Consider the following 24,866-nt stretch of genomic DNA (forward strand, 5'->3'; position numbering starts at 1 on the left):
AAAAAAATACAGAAAATGTTACATCTCTTTGGTGATAAACTAAGATGGTTTGGAAGGTCTGCTTTATAGATCAGAAGATGCTCTTGTGAGCCTCCTAGTTGGCCAAATAAATGATTATCTTAGGAAAAGAAAGATATGTTTCATATCTAAAGAATTGTGGAGAAAAGGGTGATATCTCATCAGATTCCTCATTCCAAATATGGACATGGAAAAGCAGATACTCTGTTAGACTGCAATGGCAGGAGAAAAGGACAGAGAGGATTATATTGCTCTTACTAGCTGACTTTGATTTCCTTTATACTAAATTATTTCCATTCCATATAATTCTTAATTGAAACTGTACGAACCGATTATTTTCCCATTTTTTTCCATGTTTGTTTTTTTCTTATAAATTGTGGTTGATGCTAAGCTACTCTGGCAGTCCTTTTGACTAAAAGGAAGTCCAAATACCATCCATCAATCAAACAGACCATTAAACAGGGAGCTATAGAGACACTGGTTTATCTTTTAACATTTCACGGGAGTACGATCCTACGATATAAACTTATTTATATCCATGAATCTGCCTTCTAAAGCAATAGAAAAGTCCTTCAACAAGTTGGCCTATTAATGTGTACTAGGCTTTCTAAGGAGACAAAATGACCATGAAACAATCATAGTAGTTTTGTATGATTTTCAAAGCCTTGGTCAGCTCTGAAAACTTCACAACAATTTAAAAGGAGAATACATATGAATCTGTACATTATACATTAATGCTGCATAGTTGTAATTACATTGTGACTATTAAAGCACTTTTTTATAAATTACACTAAAATGGGTAGCCTAACCTAGAATTAGAGTTTAAGAGATAGCTATTTGCTTCCGTCAAATAATTTGTTGCTATTGACAAATAATTAAAGATGTCACGCTATATATGGATTGACAGGAAGTTAAACGTAAACATTTTTTATTGTGGAAGCAGAGTACTATAATCTTTCTTTTCTTGTTCTTAATATATTCTTGAAATAAATGTGATATTCAAAGACTTGTCCAAAGCAAAAGCATCTGTAGCTAAACAAACAGGCCTTTGAAATTATATCCTGCCTGTCTTTAAAGTGAAAAAAATGTGTATGTGTGATGTTTTCCTTTTTATCTTTCAAGAAAAGCAAAACAAATAGTAGTAGAAATCTCCTTCTGTAAACCATCCCAGCAAAACAAATGGATTTGATTTATGATTCTCCACCTAAGTGATGGGGGGAGAGATGAGTTTAAGATTTAGAGCACATAGAAGTATTACTTCTAAATTATTTACTCACAGATAGCATTGTTCTAAGTCAATATCCACCATCTGCATGCAGAGTTTTGTATATTATCATGTGTAATGGATGCCAATGGAAGAGGGTTATTGTTATCATGGAAGAGGGTGGACTAGAACTAAGGGGTATTATGAACACAATATTGGCTTGGTATTCATGTGGGGGTCACAGTCTTAGTGAGACATTTCATCAATCTATCACATCTGTTACAGTTATATACTTCCTCAAGTGCTTGAACTCTAAGATAAATTATGAATGAATCGAAGGAGTTTAATATTAAATATTAAACAAATAATAGGCGTATATATTTTCTCATCTTTAAACCAAATGTGAACCTACCAATTCTAAAGCCTTTAAAACATTAATATCAATCTGTAAAAGCAATTTATAGAATTAGGAAGGAATAAAAATATACTGGACAACCCTTGCCCCATTGGGTCATTGTTTCTGAGATATTTTCTTACTAGAAATAGAATAACCAAGGACAGGCAAAAAAGCAGTTGGAGTAGGAGCAACTCCCAACTTCCTGTGGCTTCCCCATTGAGTTTCCTCATGATATTTGTGGCAGGAGACATTGGAAATTTCCCTTCATTTCCCTTCCCTTCTCTTCCTCTTCCTTTTTCTTTCCTTTCCTTGAGGCAGGTAAGTCACTGCTACTGAGTGGGGAAGGAAGCGAGGGATTGCAAGTGACTGAGAAATTATAATATAATATAATATAACAACAGAATTGGAAGGGACCTTGGAGGCCTTCTAGTCCAACCCCCTGCCCAGGCAGGAAACCCTACACCATCTCAGACAGATGGTTATCCAACATTTTCTTTAAAATTTCCAGTGTTGGAGCATTCACAACTTCTGCAGGCAAGTCGTTCCACTTATTAATTGTTCTAACTGTCAGGAAATTTCTCCTTAGTTCTAAGTTGCTTCTTTCCTTGATCAGTTTCCACCCATTGCTTCTTGTTCTACCCTCAGGTGCTTTGGAGAACAGCCCGACTCCCTCTTCTTTGTGGCAACCTCTGAAATATTGGAACACTGCTATCATTGTCACAGAACACTGAAAATGAAGATCACGTGACCACATAGCAGCACAGTAGCAGCCATTACCTATGAAACAGCCACAATTTTCCCAAATTTCATTCTTGGAAAACATGTGTCCCAAATTTGAACATATTCTATACGTTAGCCTAATTGAAGTACCTTGATTCAAAAATTGTTGTCCCATGTCGCTTTGCTTAGTTAAATATCATGACAATGAGAGTTTTAGTTATATATAGATTTCAAAGAATTTTATTCCACATTAGAAAAAATACCTCCCATTTAAAAAATTTTCTTCTATATGAGAACTAGTTAAAATGTAAGTTATAGTATAGCTATGGTATAGGTATCAATAATCCCTGATTTGAATGTCAGGTGTCAGGTAGGATTGACAACTTCTGAAAAATGTTGCCAAGAGAATTCTATGGAATTAAATTAATTAAAACTTAATTAATTCAACATAGTAAATATGAGTATTTAATAATTCTCCTTCTGTACATTATGATTTGTTAACAGATTTTGAAGAAGCTCTGATGGTCATAATAAAAATTGGCAAGAACAAAGATGATGTTGAATAGAAAATCATCTGGAATGAAAACCTTGAATTTCCTCCAAGTTATATATTTAATTTGATTATGTAACTGAGAAAACAAGATAGGGAAAGCATGCAGAATATGACTTCTTGAATTCTTCTCACCCACTTTATCAGCAGCTGTCATAGAAGGCATCTTTATTTTATTCCATGTAGTATCTGTTATGTGTATATGGTACATTTGACTGTCTCGACTGGGAAGCTCAGGTTAGTCTGTTTATGCACTGATCTGGGTCACATGATCAGGAGGGAGGACCATGAAGAGACCTACAATGAAATGGTTGTCAACATCCAAACTATTGCTCAAAGGTATCTCCCATAAGAATGTGTGGTGGGAATTTTGGGATATTTTTTCCTTACAGCATCCTAGTTCCAACATTTGTATCCTAATAATGAAGAATATGAAGATCTGTGACATTATGGTTAGAAAATTCTGGTTAAGAGATCGTTGCTATTATCATTTCCAACTTAAATGCCTGAATATTCATCCTGACTTTAAAATTTTGATAGTTACAGCTCAAACTTCATCTGAAGTTTTATACTCGGTTTGCAACTCATAGATCCACTGATATAAGTGGAGTTATAAAGTTATAAAGGTTTGCTGGAGAAGACTCCTGTGAGTCCCTTGAACTGCAATCAAACCAGTCAGTCCTACAGGAGATCAATCCTGACTGATCTTTAGAAGGCCAGATCCTGAAGATGAAACTCAAATACTTTGGCCACCTAATGAGAAGAAAGGACTCACTGGAGAAGAGCCTAATGCTAGGAAAGACTGAGGGTAAAAGAAGAAGGGGATGACAGAGAATGAGGTGGCTGGAAGGAGTCACTGAAGCAGTAGGCGTGAGCTTAAATGAACTCCAGAGGATGGTAGAGGACAGGAAGGCCTGGAGGAATGTTGTCCATGGGGTTGTGATGGGTCAGACATGACTTTGCAACTAACAACAACAAATAAAGGTTTCAATTAATAATAAAATTTTTATTACTGGATCTTCAAAGGAAAACAGTGACAAATTTGAACAGTAAATCAATCTTGGTAAAAACAATATATGGTAGAAGGAGATGTGGCTGATATATATATGATATATCTATATTATATATATATATATCATATAAACTATATGATAAATAGTTTCGCAGACTGAAACCATCTCTATCTATTGGACCTGATGGTCTATGTGCATACTTCTTAAAAAAGCTTTCCGCTGTTATAGCAGAACCCCTAAGCATAATCTTTGAAAAATCTTTCAGGACCAGCTCCCTTCCCAAACTATGGTTACTAGCCACGGTCATCCCTGTCTTTAAAAAAGGAGACCCTTGCCTAGTTGAAAATTACAGACCAATTTCATTATGCTGCATCACCTACAAAGTAGTGGAATCAATCATCAACCAATCCATCACCCTCCATCTAGAAACAAACAACCTACTCTCTAATAAAGAATTTGGTTTCAGAAAAAAATTATCCTGTAATTTACAACTTCTTCACTGCAAAAACATATGGGCTACAAATCTTGATCAGGGCAAAGCAATAGATGCAATTTACATAGACTTCTGTAAAGCTTTTGACTCAGTGGTACATGACAAACTTCTTCCAAAACTAAAATCCTACGGCATCTCCGGACCCCTCCATAATTGGATAACTGCGTTCCTGTAAAACAGGCAACAAGTGGTCAAAATAGGCAGTGCCCTATCAAATCCCGCTCCTGTCAATAGCGGTGTCTTCCAATGCAGCGTTCTAGGACCAACACTCTTCATATTATACATTAACGACCTCTGTGACCATATTATAAGTAATTGTGTTCTCTTCAACAATTATGTTAAACTATTTAACACTACCAACAGTGCGGCTACCCTTCAAAAAGACCTTGACTTTGTGTCAGAATGGTCAAAAATTTGGCAACTCCAATCTCAACCAACAAATTCTTTTTCTTACACATTGGAAAAAAGAATCAGAACACTAAATACAAGCTTGATGGACATTATCTTGTAGATGACCTTCACTCTGTCAAAGACCTTGGAGTTTTCATATCAAACGATCTAAGTGCCAAAACCCACTGCAACTACATCACCAAAAAGGCTTTAAGAGTTGTAAACCTAATCTTGCATAGCTTCTTCTCCAGAAAGATTACACTACTAACCAGAGCATACAAAACATTTGCTAGACCAATTCTCGATTACAGTTCGCCTGTCTGGAACCCACACCTCATTTCGGACATTAATACAATTGAGCGTGTCCAGAAATATTTTACAAGAAGAGTTCTCCACTCCTCTGATCACAACAAAATACCTTATGCCACCAGACTTGAAATCCTGTGTTTAGAAAATTTAGAACTCCGCCGCCTTCGGTATGATCTGAATATAACTCATAAAATCATCTGCTACAATGTCCTTCCTGTCAAAGACTACTTCAGCTTCAACCACAACAATACACGAGTACACAATAGATTTAAACTTAAAGTGAACCGCTCCAATCTTGATTGTAGAAAATATGACTTCAGTAATAGAGTTGTTAATGCCTGGAATGCACTACCTGACTCTGTGGTCTCTTCCCAAAATCCCCAAAGCTTTAACCAAAGACTATCTACTGTTGACCTCACCTCATTCCTAAGAGGTCTGTAAGGGGCATGCATAAGAGCACCAGCGTGCCTACCATTCCTGTCCTAATGTTCCCTTTGGTTGTATCCAATTCGTATGGTTATTTCATGCTTATATATATTGTTGTGTTTGACAAATAAATAAATAAAATAAATAAATAAATATCATTTTTCAAAAAAGGCTTTTCCTAATATTTGGAAATATTCTGATATATAATTAATTTATAACCTAATCTAATATTTTGGAAAAGAAGGGATATGATGGGAAATGAGCTTTTCCTTTCCTGAAACCTCCTAGAGCTAAAGCAAAAAGACACTAATAATCAAGAAGGGTTATTTTCTTGAGAAATTATTTTAGGAGATATAACAGGTAATCCTCAGTTTGCGTTCTTTCATTCAGTAACTACTCAAAAATATAGCAGCACTGAAAAAAAATAAGATATGACTGACCCTGGAAGTTCAAGCCATCTAAGCACCCTTGTGGTCATATAATCATGATCATGATCACAATTCCCTGTAGCATCATAATCATGACCCAGACACTGGGGTGCCTGGGTCATGATTATGATGCTACAGGGAATTGTGGTCACATGACAACATTGATGAGCTCTGCTAGCTTCCCATAAGCAAAAGTCAGTGGGGAAGCCAGCAGGAAAGGTGGCAAGTTCCTCTGTTAAGGTTGCTCAAACTTTTTCTCCCACCCACAGCATGCACACACATGCATCCTCCACCAATCCTCCTCTGGCTCCCGTGATTTGTGTGTAACTGGCACCAGCTCTATCAAGACTTCCCAGGACTACACACCCACCCTCACAGCACCCCTACGCTCCTTACCTGGGACTCCTGCCTCTCCCTGCTTCCTGTAATCCCACACATTTTGGATTTACAATGGCAATCAGGACTGCCAGGGATTGCTGTCACTAAGCAATGTGGTCACATGATGTTGTGCTTTAGGACTGCATCACTTAGCAACAGCAATCCCAGTCCCAATTCAAATCAAATGATCTAAGTTCCAAAGCCCACTGCAACTACATAGCAGAAAAGGCTCTAAGAGTTGTAAACCTAATCTCGCATAGCTTCTTTTCCAAAAACACTACACTACTAACCAGAACATATAAAACATTTGCTAGACCAATCCTTGAATACAGCTCGCCTGTCTGGAACCCACACCACATTTCTGACATCAATACAATTGAACGTGTCCAGAAATATTTTACAAGAAGAGTTCTCCACTCCTCTGAAAACAACAAAATACCTTATCCCACCAGACTTGAAATCCTAGGTTTAGAAAACTTAGAACTCCGTCGCCTTCAACAAGACCTAAGTTTAACTCATAGAATCATTTATTGTAATGTCCTTCCTGTTAAAGACTACTTCAGCTTTAATTACAATAATACAAGAATAACCAATAGATTTAAACTTAATGTTAACCGCTTCAATCTAGATTGCAGAAAATATGACTTCTATAACAGAGTTATCAGTGCTTGGAACACATTACCTGACTCTGTGGTCTCTTCTCATAATCCCAAAAGCTTTAACCAAAAACTTTCTACTATTGACCTCACCCCGTTCCTAAAAGGACTATAAGGGGCGTGCATAAGAGCAAAAACGTGCCTATCGTTCCTGTCCTATTGTTTTTTATTCTTATACATATATGCTTATACTTCCTTATGTTTCCTCATATATATGTTTATATACTATATAATCTTTTTGTGTGATGCTTATGTATATTGTTGTGACAAAAAAATTGCAATTGTAACCAAAGGATTTCCTTTATTCAATTAATTGCAGGAAGCTTGCCCTGGGAATCCATTTTATCTTCCATACTGAAGGTATATATCTCTTTTTATGCAGATCTGAGATCGAGAATTGTAGATATGCTAATGCTTTGCTAAGTAGTTTGTTTAGATTTTCAGGAAGCAAGCAGAAACCTGAGCCAGGGGCTAGTGAGGAACATAATCTTTAAAGGATAGAAAACTAAAATATAATCCTTAAAGGATAGAAGACTCAAAGTAATCTCACTCCAAGCTTAAACATGCCTGTGCTGAATAGAATTCCAAATTTATTTAAAATGCAGATTTGCTGCATTGGGATGTATTTTAATCTAAGCTGCTTCCAGATAAATCCTTAGTGATGTAGGCTATAGCTTTTTTTTTTTGCCTGGAAGGAAAAAACTGAGCTTTCTCAGTCTCCACACTGTTGTAATGAATCAAGTTTTGATGATGTTGCTCTTGGAAAACATCTACAGATGATAGTTAGGCTTAAGTATTGCCATTGGACCATTTTGTGGCAGGTGGAATGCTTACAATGTTTAAATGTTTATTTGTTTCAAAGTGCTAGTACTTTTAAGGTAATAAATGGTTAACTCAGTGAGACAGAAAGTAGATCAGAATCTAACTTTCTGGGGAATGTAACATCAGGAAGGATTTCAGGCTTGCGATGTTTTAACAATTGCACCTTCTAAAATAGGCTAGCGGAATCAGGAAAGAAGCAATTCAGCAGAAACTTATTTGTGAAATAATTTATGTGGAAACTTAGAGTGAGAATAGCATCATTTACAACTGCTTAGCAGCATGTTGTTCTGCAATTCTACATCTGCCTTTTTAAGCCACGTTTGCACTTAACTCCAGTCAGTGGTCTTATGGACCTAGTAAGTCCCATAAGTCTATGATCTGTTCATTCCTTCCTGGAAGAGAACTTTCTGCCCCACTGGACAATAGTCCTCACTTATTTTCTGTTCAGTAACAGATCTTATGCCATGTTCCCAAGCCTACCTGAAGGTCCATAAGTAGCCTTGCAGTGTAGAGCCATTTCATTTCATCATCTACTTCTGGTGATCTTCCCAAGAGAAGTCTGGCTGCTCCAGGTGCTAACTATAAATTTTGTTCTGTAGTATTATTTCATAGTTTGCTTTGGTGGTATCATATCTGTTCTGTGCCCAGTTACCCTTTTCTGTTGTTACTGACATTCACCACCATACCACACATCCATCCATCCATCCATTTATTTATTTATTTATTTATTTATTTGATTTTTATACCGCCCTTCTCCCGAAGGACTCAGGGCGGTGTACAGGCAAATAAAAACAGACAAGACAATATTATATAAAATACAAGATTAAAAAACTTATTATAATTTGCCTAAAAATTTAGAATATATAGAAACTAAAACCCCATTTAAAATTAATGATAAAAACTATAAAATCCATATAATTTAAGCCAGCCCCGCGCGAATGAAAAGATGTGTCTTCAGTTCGCGGCGAAAGGTCCGAAGGTCAGGTATTTGGCGTAAACCCGGGGGAAGTTCGTTCCAGAGTGTGGGAGCCCCCACAGAGAAGGACCTTCCCCTGGGGGCCGCCAGCCGACATTGCTTGGCGGATGGCACCCTGAGAAGTCCCTCTCTGTGAGAGCGTACGGGTTGGTGGGAGGCATGTGGTAACAGCAGGCGGTCCCGTAAGTACCCAGGCCCTAAGCCATGGAGCGCTTTAAAGGTCATAACCAAAACCTTAAAGTGCACCCGAAAAGCCACAGGTAGCCAGTGCAGTCTGCGCAGGAGGGGTGTTACATGGGAGCTCCGCGACGCTCCCTCTATCACCCGCGCAGCTGCATTCTGGACTAACTGAAGCCTTCGAGTGCACCTCAAGGGGAGCCCCATGTAGAGAGCATTACAATAATCCAAGCGAGAGGTAACGAGTGCGTGAGTGACTGTGCACAAGGCATCCCGATCAAGGAAGGGGCGCAACTGCCGAAGCAGGCGGACCTGGTGGAAGGCCCCCCTGGAGACGGCCGTCAAATGGTCTTCAAACGACAGCCGCTCATCCAGGAGGACACCTAAGTTGCGCATCCTATCCTTTGGGGCCAATAACTCGCCTCCAACAGTCAGCTGCAGCTGACTGAATCGAGATGCTGGCATCCACAGCCACTCCGTCTTGGAGGGATTGAGCTTGAGCCTGTTTCTCCCCATCCAGACCCGTACGGCTTCCAAACAACTTCATTGGGGTGACCTGGGGTGGAGAAGTACAGCTGAGTGTCATCAGCGTACTGATGGTACTTCACCCCAAAGCCACTGATGATCTCACCCAACGGCTTCATGTAGATGTTGAACAGAAGGGGCGAGAGAATCGACCCCTGCGGCACCCCACAAGTGAGGGCCCTCGCGGTCGACCTCTGCCCCCCTGTCAACACCGTCTGCGACCGGTCGGAGAGATAGGAGGAGAACCACCGATAAACGGTGCCTCCCACTCCCAATCCCCCCAGCCGGCGCAGCAAGATACCATGGTCGATGGTATCAAAAGCCGCTGAGAGGTCTAATAGGACCAGGGCAGAGGAATAACCCCTGTCCCTGGCCCTCCAGAGATCATCCACCAATGCGACCAAAGCTGTCTCCGTGCTGTAACTGGGTCGGAAGCCGGACTGGAACGGGTCTAGATAGACGGATTCATCCAGGTATTGGGGTAGCTGGCACGCCACAGCACTCTCTACAACCTTCGCAACAAAGCGAAGGTTGGAGACTGGCCGATAATTTCCCAAAATAGCCGGGTCCAAAGAGGGCTTCTTAAGGAGGGGTCTCACCACCGCCTCTTTCAAGGCGGCAGGGAAGACCCCTTCCAACAAAGAAGCATTTATAATCCTCTAAAATCTATAATCTAAATTAATTATAAATTATAATTAATAATTAATTATAAATAATTAATTATTTATAATTAATTATTAATTATTAATAATTAATAATTAAAATAATTAATTATTTATAATTAATAATTAATTATAAATCTATAATCCCCATCCATCCATCCATCTATCTATCTATCTATCTATCTATCATCTTTCTTTCTTTCTTTCTTTCTTTCTATCTTTCTTTCTTTCTTTCTTGTTGGTGTTTTGTTTTTCTCAGTCCCTTTTACTGTTTTATAAGTTTTACGTTTGGAGGGCTTTGGCTTGCAATTTAGAGCTCATAACATGGACCCACCAACAATGACATTTCTATTCTTTTATCTAATTTTGAAAACTTCTTTACATAGTTGTCAAAAAATCTTAAGTCAATTAATAATATAGTACCTAGAAATAAGTCCCATTTAACTCATTGCTATTTGCTCACACCTACTCAACTTGCTCCACATTTGTGGGAAGATTTACTTAACAGCATTCTTTTAAGATCATAAGAATTCAGAATTAACTTAGAAATGGACAATTGTAAGCCAAAACAGTGGATTGGCTAAAGGTTTAAGAGCATTATTGCTTTAATAACAGTGTTTTTTTAAATAACTGCTCATAAAATATTAAGAGCTCTTGACAAAGTTATCTTGTTTTATTTCTCCACCATTGTCTTCTTTTCTTAACGTACTGCATCCTTTAGTTTATAAGCCTGAAGGCAGGGATTGTGTAGCTTTGATTCTGAACACTGTTCTGAGAGTCTTTAGGCTAAATCTTGAAATAGGCATGTTTTAGCTGACTTAATAAATATAGAAATAACTAAAGAGTGTCCTTTCTATATAAAGAATTCTTTATATTCTTTCTATATAAAGATTAGGCTTCCTTCCAATCTTCAGAATGCATGCCAGTCATATAAGATAAATGTCACATATACACAGAACTATTGAGTCACACCTTGGAAAGAAATTAAAAAGCATTGCTATTATAATAAGAACCGTGCTCTGAAAATAATTAGTTAAGGCAGCCACTACATATCAACTGAAAAATATTGTCATTATTATAAGAACCAAACTGAAACCATGTTTTTCTAGAGTAGCCTCTGTATGCAAACTGTTTTTGTAAGAACGACCTGATGTTATTAAATTGTCATTACGATATCCAGTTTCCCACAAAAGAGAACCAAAGGGAAAGAAATTAACAAATTGCTAATTGGCTTAAGGAAAGCTAAAAACCACCAAGCTGATTGGAAAAATGCATCTCCAGCCAGATCCAGACATATTTATAATAAGAAGAGGAGCCAAGACAAATAAAAAACGGAATTGTGCATCCTGTTGGCATTGTGTTTTGGCATTGCTATATCTGTACAAAAAACAAGCGATACATGAAATGTGTAAAGACATCTGTTTCATAACCTATGGGGCTTTTCTCTCAGTTATAAAATCTTCTGAGGGAGGGAAATATTTCTGTATATCTATGCAGATGCTCTTTTGTTTAAAAAATCATTCAAAGAGGCTTTGGAAAAATAATTTGTCCGTGTCTGATATTCCCTCTGTCTTCAGTTTAACAAAAATTGACTAGCATCAAGTTATCAAGATTCTGACCCAGTTCATTGCAAATATGCTGAGTTTAAACTCATTGTCTTTGCAATACTTCACGGATATGATTTTCATTCATTTCCCCCCCACCCCACCCCCCACACAAATATAATGAAAAGATTTTCAGAAAATCACGGGAAGAGTTAAAAGATAGTAAAATGTATTATAAAACTTTAATGTTTTCTTTAATTCTTTCACTCTAATATTTTGTTTTAAGAACCAATCCTCAAATCCCTATTAGATGCACAAAACATCCTGGAGAAAATTACATATGCTTCTATGATCAAGACTCGGGAATCTCCAGAATCTAATGATTTCGGAATCTAATGATCCTAGCCAATGTGACTTCAGTGGCACCCAGCAACTTATCTCAAACATTTGTGCTACCCAGGTTCTGCAGTTTCCAAACAAAACTACTGTTCAGAGAATTTCATTTAAAAAAAAAATTCTTTATTTGTTTGATTATTTCCTCTGATGCCCCAAGAAATGGTCAAAATGGTCCAGAATTACACAATCCTCTTATAGAAGACAGGTATTATTCAACCTTTCACTACTATGGAGATTTTTTAAACGATTACCATAGTGATACAGTATGTCATATATGGTTAATGAATAGAGGCTAATGCTTTAATGAAGTAGATGTTCTCTTCATGTTTTTTAATAGTTTTTATTGTTAAAATTATGCCATATTATGCCCTAATCTTTCCATGGTTAAAAAACAGCACAGTACAAAATGTGTTTTCATTAATGTTCCCTTTCTTGCATTTTAGCACTGTGCTTTCATAGAGATTAAAAGTACTGTAACTAATTCACAGCCACTTCATTATTTTAATAAAGCTCTTCTTAATAAAGCTTATTTCTGCCTTGTTACTCAATCTACTTAGGATTTATTTAGGAAATAATGTAAGAATTCAAAGCCATGTTGTTAATCAGATGGGACTCTAAGGTAATACTACTTAGAATAAATATAATTGCCTTCATTCTGACATTCTGAGAATATTCCTTTCTTTTCAGTCCTATTTCAATCAGATCTCTCTGATTTGTATGTGTGCATGTGTCTGTAAAGCTCCCAGAAATTATAGTATAATGAAAGATGCAATGCAAGTGGCACCATTTTGTCATATTAATATACATTATTTTTCAGGGGTGTCAAACTCACAGCCCACGGGCCAGATGCGTCACATGCTGGCCATGCCCATCCCTGGTTTAGCAAAGGGGGAAAAAGTCCCGATACGTCACATGACGATGCAGTGACACCGTGATTTTGACACCCCTGTTAAACTGTATATCGTGTGTATGTGTGTGTACTTATTTTAGTGCAATTTTATTAGTGTAATTTTATTCTGCCATATAAAGTTTTGTAATAAATATTTTACTATTGTTTTTTAGAAAGACTTCAGATAGATACATGTGTTTCACCTTTTTATCCTTGGAATTCCTTAAATGGGAACTAGTGCTCTTATTCAAAAGAATTACTTGCTTTTGTTGTAATATTTTCTTCAAAGAGATAGAGATACATGTTGTGGGTAAAGAAAGAAACAGAGGTTCCCATGAATGAATTCTTCAAACTGTGTGAGAAACTAGGTTGATATTTCATTATGGAGTTACAAAATTGCTGAACAAAATCAGAAATACTTAAATGAAGTGACAATGAAACTGTTTTATATTAATTCCCTTTTTTGTTAAAAAAATGTATTCACTGTCATCATTTGTGAAAGTAACACCAGAAAGAACTGTGAGAATATTTAAGAAAAGTTCTCTCCAAGAAGTAATCAGCCTATTGAAAAGTTTTATTTAGCAAACCTATGCCATGTTCTTGCTTCAGAAAGCTCAGGGTGACATTCAAATGATTTCCAGATGGTTTTCCTTCAGGAAACCTTACAACATAATACTTATTTTCATCACCATCTTCCAGAGTTACTGTTTTGTTAGGACATTAACAAAATAGGAAATCTCACAATCTTATTTTTGCTTCCATCTATCTAGGAAAGTGATCATTATTATATAAGGTGATGAAAATTTGGCTTTTGATTGGAAGTATTTAATGATGAAACCCCAAGTGGTTGATCAGATGCCAGAATGATATTCATATATAATAGAAACACATCAGATTAATGAATAGCTAATAGAATAATGGAAACATGAAAATATATATTTTTTCTGTATATTCTTAGAGGAGGATACTTCAACTCATACCAGCTTTTAATTTATTTTTACTTATTATTAAATTTACATGCTAATTAAATTATTCAAGCACAGGATATGATGAGATAATTGGATCTTATTGCTGCTTTTTTTGAATCTGTATGGCCAGGCAGATATTTTTAGAAAGTGGACAACACAGAAGAAAGCAAGAAATGGATGAGAATTTTCAGTTGATATGTAGTGGTTGTCTTAGCTCATTTAATCAGAACCATTTACCACATGATCTCACCAGTATAGTATCTGAACATAAATATTATTGTTCAACTTTAAAAAGTCTCCCCTTGAGGTGACCTTTGAATCTCATGTGCCATTTGCTAATAAAAATGTCTTGAAGATGTGCAAACCTGGACTTTACTGCTGTTGTTAATGTATTAATCTTTCAAAAGTGTCAAGCATCTGGGAGAAAATTTAGACAATAAACAGACTAACTGAGGCACAATTGCTCAGGACTGCAAAGATTCAAAGGCCATCATCTAGGAACATCCCAGCACCCGTGACTGTCGCTGCTTCCTTATAAACCTGTCATCAGGCAATATGATATGCAAGTAGAAAGGAATAAAATCAATTATTAATGCTATTATTTCAGTCTTATGTGGAGACGGTACCATAGTACTCATGGTGCTGTTTATGAGCAAGAGGAAAAGAAAGAAAACATTGACTTTTTTCCTAGTCACACAGAAAAAAAAATTAATTATTTAGGCTGCTCAAGAGATGCTGAAAATCTAATCCAATAACTGGAGTCCTTAAAAAGCAAGCAATTAACAATTGACCCAGAAGGGTAGATGAAGTTAAGGTTACAGTTAAATCCAACTCATGTATTAATCTTTCAAAAGTGTCAAGCATCTGGGAGAAAATAGAAGTCAGCAATGAATTAAGTTTACTTTTTTGCAATGAAGAACAAATCCAGCTTTTCTCCTCAAAAAATCTCAAACATTAATATTTTCAAATTAATCAAGGGTAGTACTATGATAATTGTAGTTGTCTTCATATAGCTTGTTTTATGTCAGCATTATACATTGTTCCTACTATTACATTATAGTTGTTTCAAACTGAAATGTGGATCATGAATATTTGCTTATATATTAATGATTAGTCCCAACATATTTCAGGTGAAAACTGTGATGCTTTTAAATTTCTTTTTCTGTTTATTGACTGATGAAACATTTGTCTCCTCAATTCTGTTCTCCATTGTGTGCAATACATTTTTTTATTAATTTCTGTGTTTTTATTTGCCCCACCATTGTATCAATTGAGTGTTTTTAGTCACTGCATTCTGATCCATATCCAATGCAGTAAAATCTCATCAATTCATTATACAGCAATTGTGTCTTTTCTTTCTTGACTTGAAAATGACTGAAATCAGATTTGTCATATATCACCTGCTATTAATAGCAAAAACTCAATTAGACTATACTTTCCATCCTACAGCTGTCTGCAATGAAAGGGATGTCTTCTCGTATTCTGGAGTCCTATTTTTTATATGTTCAAATACTGTTTTAAAAATTAGCAATAAAAATGTGGATAGGCACATTTGCTGCACAACTCGCTCCCCCCCGTTAAAAACTAGTATATGATAAGAATTTTCATGAACATAAGCTATCTGCAAGGTGTTAGATGTCAAAAAGTCAAGAAGGCATCCATAAACATGCCATCATTTATTACATGTGTTGTACATGCCTGTTCAGATGAGTGACCATATAAATTAGAAATAAATAAATACATAAACAAACAAACAAACAAATAAATAATGGCTAGGGCTTTAAAGTCAGGAACTACCATCTTGAATTTTGAACACAGAAAATGCACAGATAGAAGTGATACCCTGTATGCTGTTGTGCTTGAATAACTGCTTCAAAGGTCAGTGTAGCAATGTAACTCCTATAAAATTTATCCAATCATTAACTAAACTGTTTTGCAGGGGAATGTATAAGGAATCATGCACTTCAGGCATTTTAGTGTCATTTTGGAAGTACGGGAAGAATCACTTCATTAAAAAAAGATAAAAAAGATATACCATCTTTCAAGGGAAATTAACAAAGTCAAAATGGCAGGTGTGGCCAGGAATTGAAACGATTTTTGTGGTGAAGCTTTGTTTGTCAGATCATGCCCACTATTGCAGTCTGAAGCACACACTTTGAATGTGAATTGAATTGCTCTGCTATCCAGCTGCAAGGCTTTGAGTATAATTTAGCACGTTAAAAACATCTGTATTAATATTTTTAAGGCTATTGTATGCCAGTTTATGTTGAAGATGAATTTCATTGCATACATGGAAATAAAGTCTCAGCTGTCGGAACCAGCACTATAAGCCAAATTTTCAGTGGCTAAGAAGGTGTCAAATGTCCTGGCTTTCCCCATGCAAATTTGAAACAAGAGATTCAAATGGATGCAACATGCAAGTACCTGTGGGACATAGAATCTAACTGTGGATTGTATCTAGTTCTTAATCTTCCACAGCAAAATAGACATTGCTGGGAGATTGTATTCCTCATCCACCTCCACTTGTGATAATGTACCTGGCCCAAAATCATCTCCAAACATGAACAAATGTTCACTCACATGATAATTGATGTGAATGTGGGTCTGGGTATGTCCATCCATATTAATCATATGTTTTATTTTAAAATTTAGATCATAAAGCAACCTACTGTCTCCCAGTTGCTGAGAAGAAATTATTTTAAATATAATTGCTTTACAAATTAAAATTTTAATTTGGTAGATAATATCAAAATAGCCACATCAACTTAGTCAAGTTTACCATATCCTAAAAACTCCTTTGTGGTCTTGCTCAATGTCTCTTTTTCCAGAAGCCAATAGGCTTTCCTGCATGTGATCCTAATGAACAGAGATTTCACGCAAAGACAGCATGAACATTGGGAGGAAGTGACTTTGTCATCTTGGGTCAAATGCTGCTGAAATTAAAATTGGAATCTAGTTATTTTATGGACATAACATTTCTGAATATCCAAGTTCAACAACCGTAGAGAAATACTGGGTCAGATCCCATGGACAGAAATTCTGAGGTCAAAGGACATGTGAATACAGGAGGGTTGGGAACTTCTAAAAAATAACTGGAAATACGATTGCATATCATTCTAACAAGGAAAAGTGCAGCTAGAAATCAGTTTAGGAAACCATTAGAGTATTGTTTTCCTTCCTTCCTTCCTTCCTTCCTTCCTTCCTTCCTTCCTTCCTTCCTTCCTTCCTTCCTTCCTTCCTTCCTATTTTGAATGAACTAAGAATTAAAAGGAACATTTATAGGATATAGGCATGATCACCAAATAATTGTACAAATAAATAGTAATATCGGTAAAAAGGGACTTGGGCTAAAGCACTTAGGGAACTCAAGGGAAGCTAAAAGCAACAAAGTGGACTTCCTGACTATGTAGGAGAGAAAAGGAAGACTATGTAAAAGGAGAGAAAAGGAAGTCATAAGATTCTTCCTAAGATAGCAATAATAAGAAAATGGAATTCATCAATACCTATTTTGCTCCAGTCTTCTCCCCCAAAGAGAATTGTATTATCCCAAAGCTTATATGTGTTTAATCCATTGCAGTGTGTAGAGTAGATATAACGGTTCTTCGTCTCTTGAGTCAGTTCATGAGGGCTTGGATCTTTTTAATATATATTCCAAAGTATAAAACTCCAGGACAAAACATGTTTACATATTTCCCATTCATCACTATGGATTTGTACTAAAGATAGTATTAGGAAATGTCTCATGCTGAGTATTATAGTAGTGTGTGTGTGTAGGGAGAGAAACATGATGCTTAGCTTAGGTGCCACTAACTGGATAGAACACACATGGATGAATATTGCTTCTGCTCCAGGGTTAGATGACCAGGAGAAATATAGATGTGAGCAAGTGTGGTAAATGTTGCCTGACAAGGCAATACTTCTTACTCAGAGAAAGAAACAACAAAGCCAAGTTCTTTAGAAACCAAGATCTCAGTGAGAACACTATCCATGGACCCACAAACTGGATACAAAAACTCTACTTGAAGATGGATGTTGTCTAACCTTCCATTTCTTAAAGTGGCCAGCTGAATGAGTCTGGGAATCCCACCCTTAGGACAGAAGGGCAATAGCTTGTCCAAGGCTGTTCCTTAGCAACCAGAAAGTCAATGGCAAAGCACACTGACAGGATGCTGAATATGCATTTCTCCCACAGGACTGCAGCTTGTTTCAGCCTTTGCTATGGCAGTGCATCTCCAGAAATCCTCTTTGTTGTAGGTTCTTTCTTTGCTGACTCAGATTGCTAAACCCAAGTAATTTAAAACCAAAACATAAACTTGAAAAAACAGATTTTTAAATGTAGAAGGTGTTAAGAATATATAATATAATCATTTCTTTTGGCTGCTTTGTTAAAATCTTGGAATTGTTTATTTGTGAATTGTATTATGCTCTATTAAGAATTCATAGTTATTCATACCACATGGACAGAGCTGGTTTTAAAACAGCTAGCTCATCTTTTTCATTAAATATTTTATACATGACAATATGTTAATATTAAGAAAAGCATGGACACATTAAAACAAATCTTTTGATTGTTAGCAGCTCTGTATAATTAACCAAAATGTATTCACAATACACCCTTGGAAACTTTTTTGGCGTAAGATACATCTTTGAGCCAGTTACAAGAAAAATTAACTTCACTATCATTTGAGATTCATGAAAATTAGAGACATCTGTGGGTGGGTTAAAAAATTAAGATGGCAACTTTGTGATTGAAGCAGCCATCTTGACATTTAGAGTCCCTGAATAGAAACACTAAGGAATAGGGAGAACAACAATACTTGAACATTCTCTTTAATAGACAATCACTAGGCAGTCTCACAGATACAAAAACATTATGTAAACGTTTGTTTCGTTATAGACAGAAAAACATTACTTGCTTTTAAAAAAATAATAATAATCAATGCTTTAATGAATGATTTGGTCCAGCATTCTGCATCCCAGAATGGTCATCTCTTCCTTCTAAGGATGTCTAAAATAGGACAGTGGGATACAAACTCCTCTCCTCGCTGATATAGCTGATTATTAATGTATGCTGCCTGTAAATCAGAACATAATCATCAAAACAATATAGCCTTTTTTCTATGAATTTGCCTGATTCACTTTTAAAACTAATTGAATTACTCACATCCTAATCTCCCTGCATTTTACTTCAATGTGAGTATAACATTGCTGGAGAAGTTTTTTTTTTACAAAACCCTTTCTACACCTCTATCAGCCTCCTGTCTAATCTAAAAAAACCTCAAACTTTTTATATCTTTTTCATTGTAACTCCTGATTATTTTGATTGTCCCTTCTTGTATTTTTTCCAGCTTAAAATATTCTTTTGAAGAAGTATGACCATTTATGGTATGTATAATTGGTGGTTTAAAATTAATTTCTCAAAGACACCCAAAAGCGAATCAACATTTAGCAGTGGGCATTTTGAAAAAGGCATATCAGTCATACACCATCAGTTTTAAGAATTGCAGTACTATGAGTCAATTTATTCTTTTAATATCTAAGCTATGAAATCAAGCTCTGAATTCAATATACTGGTCAAAGGGCCATATTCCCGTGCAACGAAAACACTATCAATAATAAATGATTGAGTAATATTGATCAATAGTTAATACCCTATGATTGGTAAAGGAATAACATATGAAATTAGTTAGTCATAGTTTAAAACAAAAAAATATTCCAGTAGCAATTTTGTAACTCTATTGGGAATCTCAGTAGGTGAATCTCCCTGGCTGAACTTCTCTAAGCTTAGAAGCTAAACAGATTTAGAAGTTTGAGTCTTGGACTTACAACTTCTAGTCAAAGAGCAGATAATAGTTGTGGCCAAATGGGACTTTGCACTGCTTTAGTTCACATGCCAGTTGTGCCTATTCCTGAATTGTGTACCTGTTCCTGAATTGTGAAATTGCTTAGATAGTCACTTATGCCTTAGTTACCTCATAGTTCAATTATTGCAGGTTTTTATATGGACCTGCTCTTGAAAATCATTCAGAGACTAAAATTAGTCCAGAATGCAGTATTGTAGTCAGTATGATATATGATGCTACTGCCCGTGAGCTGCATTTGTTACTGGTGAGCTTCCAGGTACAATTCAAGTATTGGTTATTACTAGAAAGTTCTTCATGGTATAGTGCCAGATAGTTGAGGGACAACTGTCTCCTATACTTTCTGTCTTGGTAAGATCAGGTTGAGTCAATTTGCTTTGAATCCTTCAATCAAACAATGGGGGTTGGGTTTGGGAAGGAGAGCTTCTTTGTGATTCTTTTGTTCTTTGAAATGATAACCCCTCAAAAATCCATGTAGCTCCCATGCTAATAATGTCCCAGAAGGTTTTGGGGTAGATTTATGACTGTCCCAGTCAGACATTGGGATTGTATGTTTGTGGAACTTTGTCCATGCTGTGTTTTTAAAAAAATCTTTGGTATATGGATGTCTGGACCCTTAAAACTGTCTCTCTAATGTATTTCTGTTTTTAAAGTATAAACCATAATTCTGGAGTTGGGCAGTCTCTTAATCTTAACAACACCAACAATGCCACCAGCCTGCAATCCTGTGCTGCACATGGTGGCTATTATTGTCCACTGCAAAATCTTGGTGGTAATTCTGGCAGAAGGGAGAGAGAGAGAAGGAGAGAGAAAGAGCAATAATGAAGCCCCATTTATCTATGTTTTATTATTTAGAAAGGGAATGCTTTAAGAATAACCAAACATCCTTTTTTAACACCTGACATTAAATGGTTTTGTTCCCATAGGCTCTCTCACAAATGCTAACTTCAGCCTGTGATTTATATAAAACTTTCCTTTCCCTTAATTTCACCTACAAAAGCTTCATTCTTCCTGTATGAACCTGCTTTGTCAGTATTTGCTCTGATTTATGGAAGATTTCAACCAAACAAAATAACTATCCTTTTTCTTTTCATTAGAGCTAATCCCCAGAAAGACACTTTCATCTGCCGATTAGTCATGCCCCTGCAAGCCTCAATAACCCGAGGGTAAGTTATTGATGTGTTAAAGATGTAATCGCAAAGGCTCAAGGCAGCCAAAGAAATCTCACTTTTTTATCTAACCATGGCATCATTTTGAGTCATTTTAACCCTGATAAGAGATCCAGTGTAGTAAATCACTATCTTGATCATCGCTGTTCTTATGTTAGCTCCTGCTGTAATTGGTTCATGGTTCTGAATACCTCAGAGGTTAAAATGAGCAAGCAAAAAATGAAATGGCATCCAAATATAACTAATTCAGGAGGTATGTGATGAAGATATGTGACTAATTCTATCGCAGTCTCATTATTAAGCAATGATTATTGCACTCCAGGCAGCCAGTGGTGAAAAAGCCCAATTTTTCAAATCAATATTTAAAAGGATATTATCTTACTTTAAATAAATTAGCTTCCAATTCTATTATTTCATTGTGGAGTAGCTTGAACCAGTTTAATAAGGTAAACTAATACAGGTAGTTCGTGACATATAACTGGTCATTTTATGATTGTTTGGAGTTACAATGGCCTTAGAATGGATGCTTTATGAGTTGCGCTTCCAGCTATGGCAAAATGTTGCTTCTCCCTCATGGTCACATGATCATACTTTGGTTGCTTGGCAACCGGCTCACACTTATGACTCGTTACAGGATCCTTCAGCCATATGACTGTTATTTGCAACGGAATGAATTCATTTGGAAGATTATGTTTAATTATTCCATTTCCTTAATAACTATGATATGCTTAATAACTGCCATGAAAAATGTTCAAAAAATGAGCCCATTCACATGGGTTCCATGATTTATGACTGCAACATCTGGATTTCCATCCCAATTGTGCTCATAAGTCTAGGACTGAATGAAGCTTTAAAAACTATTTTAACTGTTTTCTTGTTTCATTTTATAATACCACAAATAAACGGAAATGCAACTGATCAAAAACATTTCCCAATCCAACAAACATTGCCTCTTACACAAACTAAACCACAAACATCTACCACTCAACCAAACAATGAAGCAATACTAGTAAAAGATACCATTGAGAGAGAACAAAGTGTCAAAATGCTATATTATTTGGACTAGATATTACAAATGAACCAGATATTGATAAAATACGTAACATCATTTCAAATTACAAATTATCAACCTTCAACCCTAGTGAAATAACCGAAGTCTCCAGAGATGGACCCGATGGACCCGAACCCAAAAACAGTGATGGTTCTGTAGAGTCATCTGCAAAAATGAAACCAGCAAACGAAATTTCATCTATACTATAACTAACTATACTAACTATAAACACAATTGCCAGAAACCACCTCAACCTCAACAAACATAGAGCTAGACCTGACCTATCATTCCTACAACGTATTAGATCCCGTGAACTTCGTTCAGAACTCAAACGACGGCAAGATGAAGGTGAAACCAACCTTTACATTGATTACCGTGCTGACTGAATAAAAAGAAAAACCTATAATCAAATCACTCAACCACACTTCAATCAAAGCATCCAACCATCCATCAATCAAGGCATCCATCCACCCGACAATCAAAGCATCCATCCATCTGTTCAATCAACTGTTGATCAACCAACCAACCTCCAACTACCCGTACAAAACCTCCAACCATCCAATGATCAACCACTCATTGCTCAACCAACCTTTCTCCAACCATCTGTTGTGCATAACCCTCAATCAACTATCAATCAAAACTAGGTATGCACGCCCCTTACCTCTTCTACACTAAATACTGCAGGTCTTAAATGTAAATTGATAAATGCAAGAAGTATTGTAAACAAATTGCCTGAATTTATCCTCTTGTTAAACAATGGTAATTGTTCCCCTCCCTCTTGGACAGCACAGCCGTCCTCCAGCTCCGCTCAACACAGCAGCAGCTTGGGAGCCCTGATCTGCTGCTAACTGCATTGCTTTCTGGGCATAAATCTGGCTGGTCAAGAGGTTGGGGTAAACATTCTGAAAGTGGGGCTTAGAGCCAATCATGGGAAATGCTTGATGGTGGTGCACATCTTAAAATGAACAAGGGGCCTGGGGAGGGGGAGGGGGAGGGGGGCAGCCAGGGCAAGGCCTTCTGTAATAAAAGAGGCTTTCTGGGCCCTGCCAGCGCCTGCTGCTGCTGCTTTATGGGAGAGGCACCTGGTGGGCAGGAGACGTCCCATGATGGACTTCATTGGAGCTAATCAAAAGGCTGATGTGGAAGGGAGTCGCTGCGAAGAAATGGGCCACTATAAAAGTTACAAAGCTTGTCACAGAATAAACCCAGTTTGGGTGAAAAATATGCTCCCTTTGTCACCTTTCCACCTCTCCTTGCCCTCACTTTCTTTATTTTGGGGGCATAAAACTCCCCTCCTCCCAGGACAAAGAGTCACAGGGGTTGAGGAGAAAGGTGCCCGCTGCTTCTTAGAGGGTCTGTCCGATGCTTGTGGGCAGGTGGAGCTATGAAAAACTTGCAGCAGGCTGTGTTGCTGGCTGGCTGAATCCGAGCCAGAAAAGGGTGATCAGAATTCACTGCAAGTGCCCTCTCAAAGGGAATCCCAGCATTCATTCTTCACCCTTGCCAACATGTGAGGCAGAGGCACCAGGCAGAAGATGGTTACCCACACCAAGACGTTCTAGATGTGCAAAAAGGCAGTCAAAGGATCCACCTCCAGGCAGCGCCCGGAGGAAGAAAAGTGTCCCTGATTAGGGGCGGAGAGCCAGAGAAGGGAAAGAAGCAAAGCATCGTGCGTTGCTTGCTGTCTCCTGAAGTACTGGGGCCCTGCAGGGACCCTATCGCCTTCAAGAGCACTTGGGAAAGGCACTGCATGGTTGAACTCTGGGTTTGCTGTTTGATGCAGAAGGGGACCCTGAGCTCAGCCACTTCTGGGTAGGAGGGAGGGGGGCAGCTTCCTGGTCCCTCAGAAGCCTGAGCAGCTGCAGGATCCCTGCTGGGGATCTGAATGCAAGAATCGCTGGGCTTCATGGATGGAACACAAGGAGAGAAGCCACCTAGAACTAAGGAGAAATTTCCTAACAGTGAGGACAATTAACCAGTGAAACAGCTTGCCATAGAAAGTTGTGAGCCTCCATCCCTGGAAGCTTTCAAGAAGAGACTGGAGAACCACATGCCTGTATAGGGTCTCCTGCCTGAGCAGGGGGTTGGACTAGAAGACCTCCAAGGTCCCTTCCAGCTCTATTCTATCCATTTTGATCAGCACAGCTCTTCCTGGATCAGTGGCCTGGATCTGTTTGGCATCTCTGGCCACTGCAATTTTCAGAACAATACTGTTTGGTGCTAGGGGGGAGAAGAATCGCCTCTCGAAATGCTGCACACTTGTGTTCTCCTCCAGAGTGAGTTTGCAGGCAAAAATGCTGCCTTTCCAGTCTTTGAAGCTCAGGCTTCAAAGCGCTCCATGGCTTAGGACCGGGTTATCTACGGGACCGTCTACTGCCAGCTTCTATCTCCCATCGTCCGGTACGTTCCCACAGAGAGGGACTCCTCAGGGTGCCATCAGCCAAACAGTGTCGACTGGCGGCCCCCAGGGGGAGGGCCTTCTCTGTGGGAGCTCCGACCCTGTGGAACGAACTTCCCCTCGGACTTCGACAATTACCTGACCTTAGGACCTTTCGCCGCGAACTTAAAACTTATTTATTTCGTATGGCTGGACTAGCCTGATTTTTATTTTTATTGGATGGGTTTTTAAAATTCTGTGATTTTACGGGGGAGTACGTTTTTTAACATTTTGGGCATTTAAATTAGTTTTTAAAGGGATGTTTTTAATTATTGTGTGTATTTATATTTTATCTGCCTGTTCACTGCCCTGAGTCCTTCGGGAGAAGGGCGGTATACAAATTAAAATATTATGATGATGATGATGATGATGATGATGATGATGATGATGGTGGTGGTGGTGGTGGT

The 24,866-nt window shown here is 37.5% G+C and overlaps 1 protein-coding gene across 1 annotated transcript in view; it reads left to right on the forward strand.

Moving 5' to 3' along the window:
* Positions 1 to 24,580, forward strand: part of STAU2 (staufen double-stranded RNA binding protein 2) — a 159,650-nt gene extending 135,070 nt beyond the window's left edge. The window contains 1 exon segment of the mRNA XM_058175177.1: positions 20,900 to 24,580. The gene's annotated coding sequence lies outside the window, so the exon portion shown is untranslated.
* The last annotated feature ends 286 nt before the right edge of the window (positions 24,581 to 24,866 follow it).

This window comes from Ahaetulla prasina, chromosome 3 (assembly GCF_028640845.1).
Source record: "Ahaetulla prasina isolate Xishuangbanna chromosome 3, ASM2864084v1, whole genome shotgun sequence".
NCBI classification, from domain to species: domain Eukaryota; kingdom Metazoa; phylum Chordata; class Lepidosauria; order Squamata; family Colubridae; genus Ahaetulla; species Ahaetulla prasina.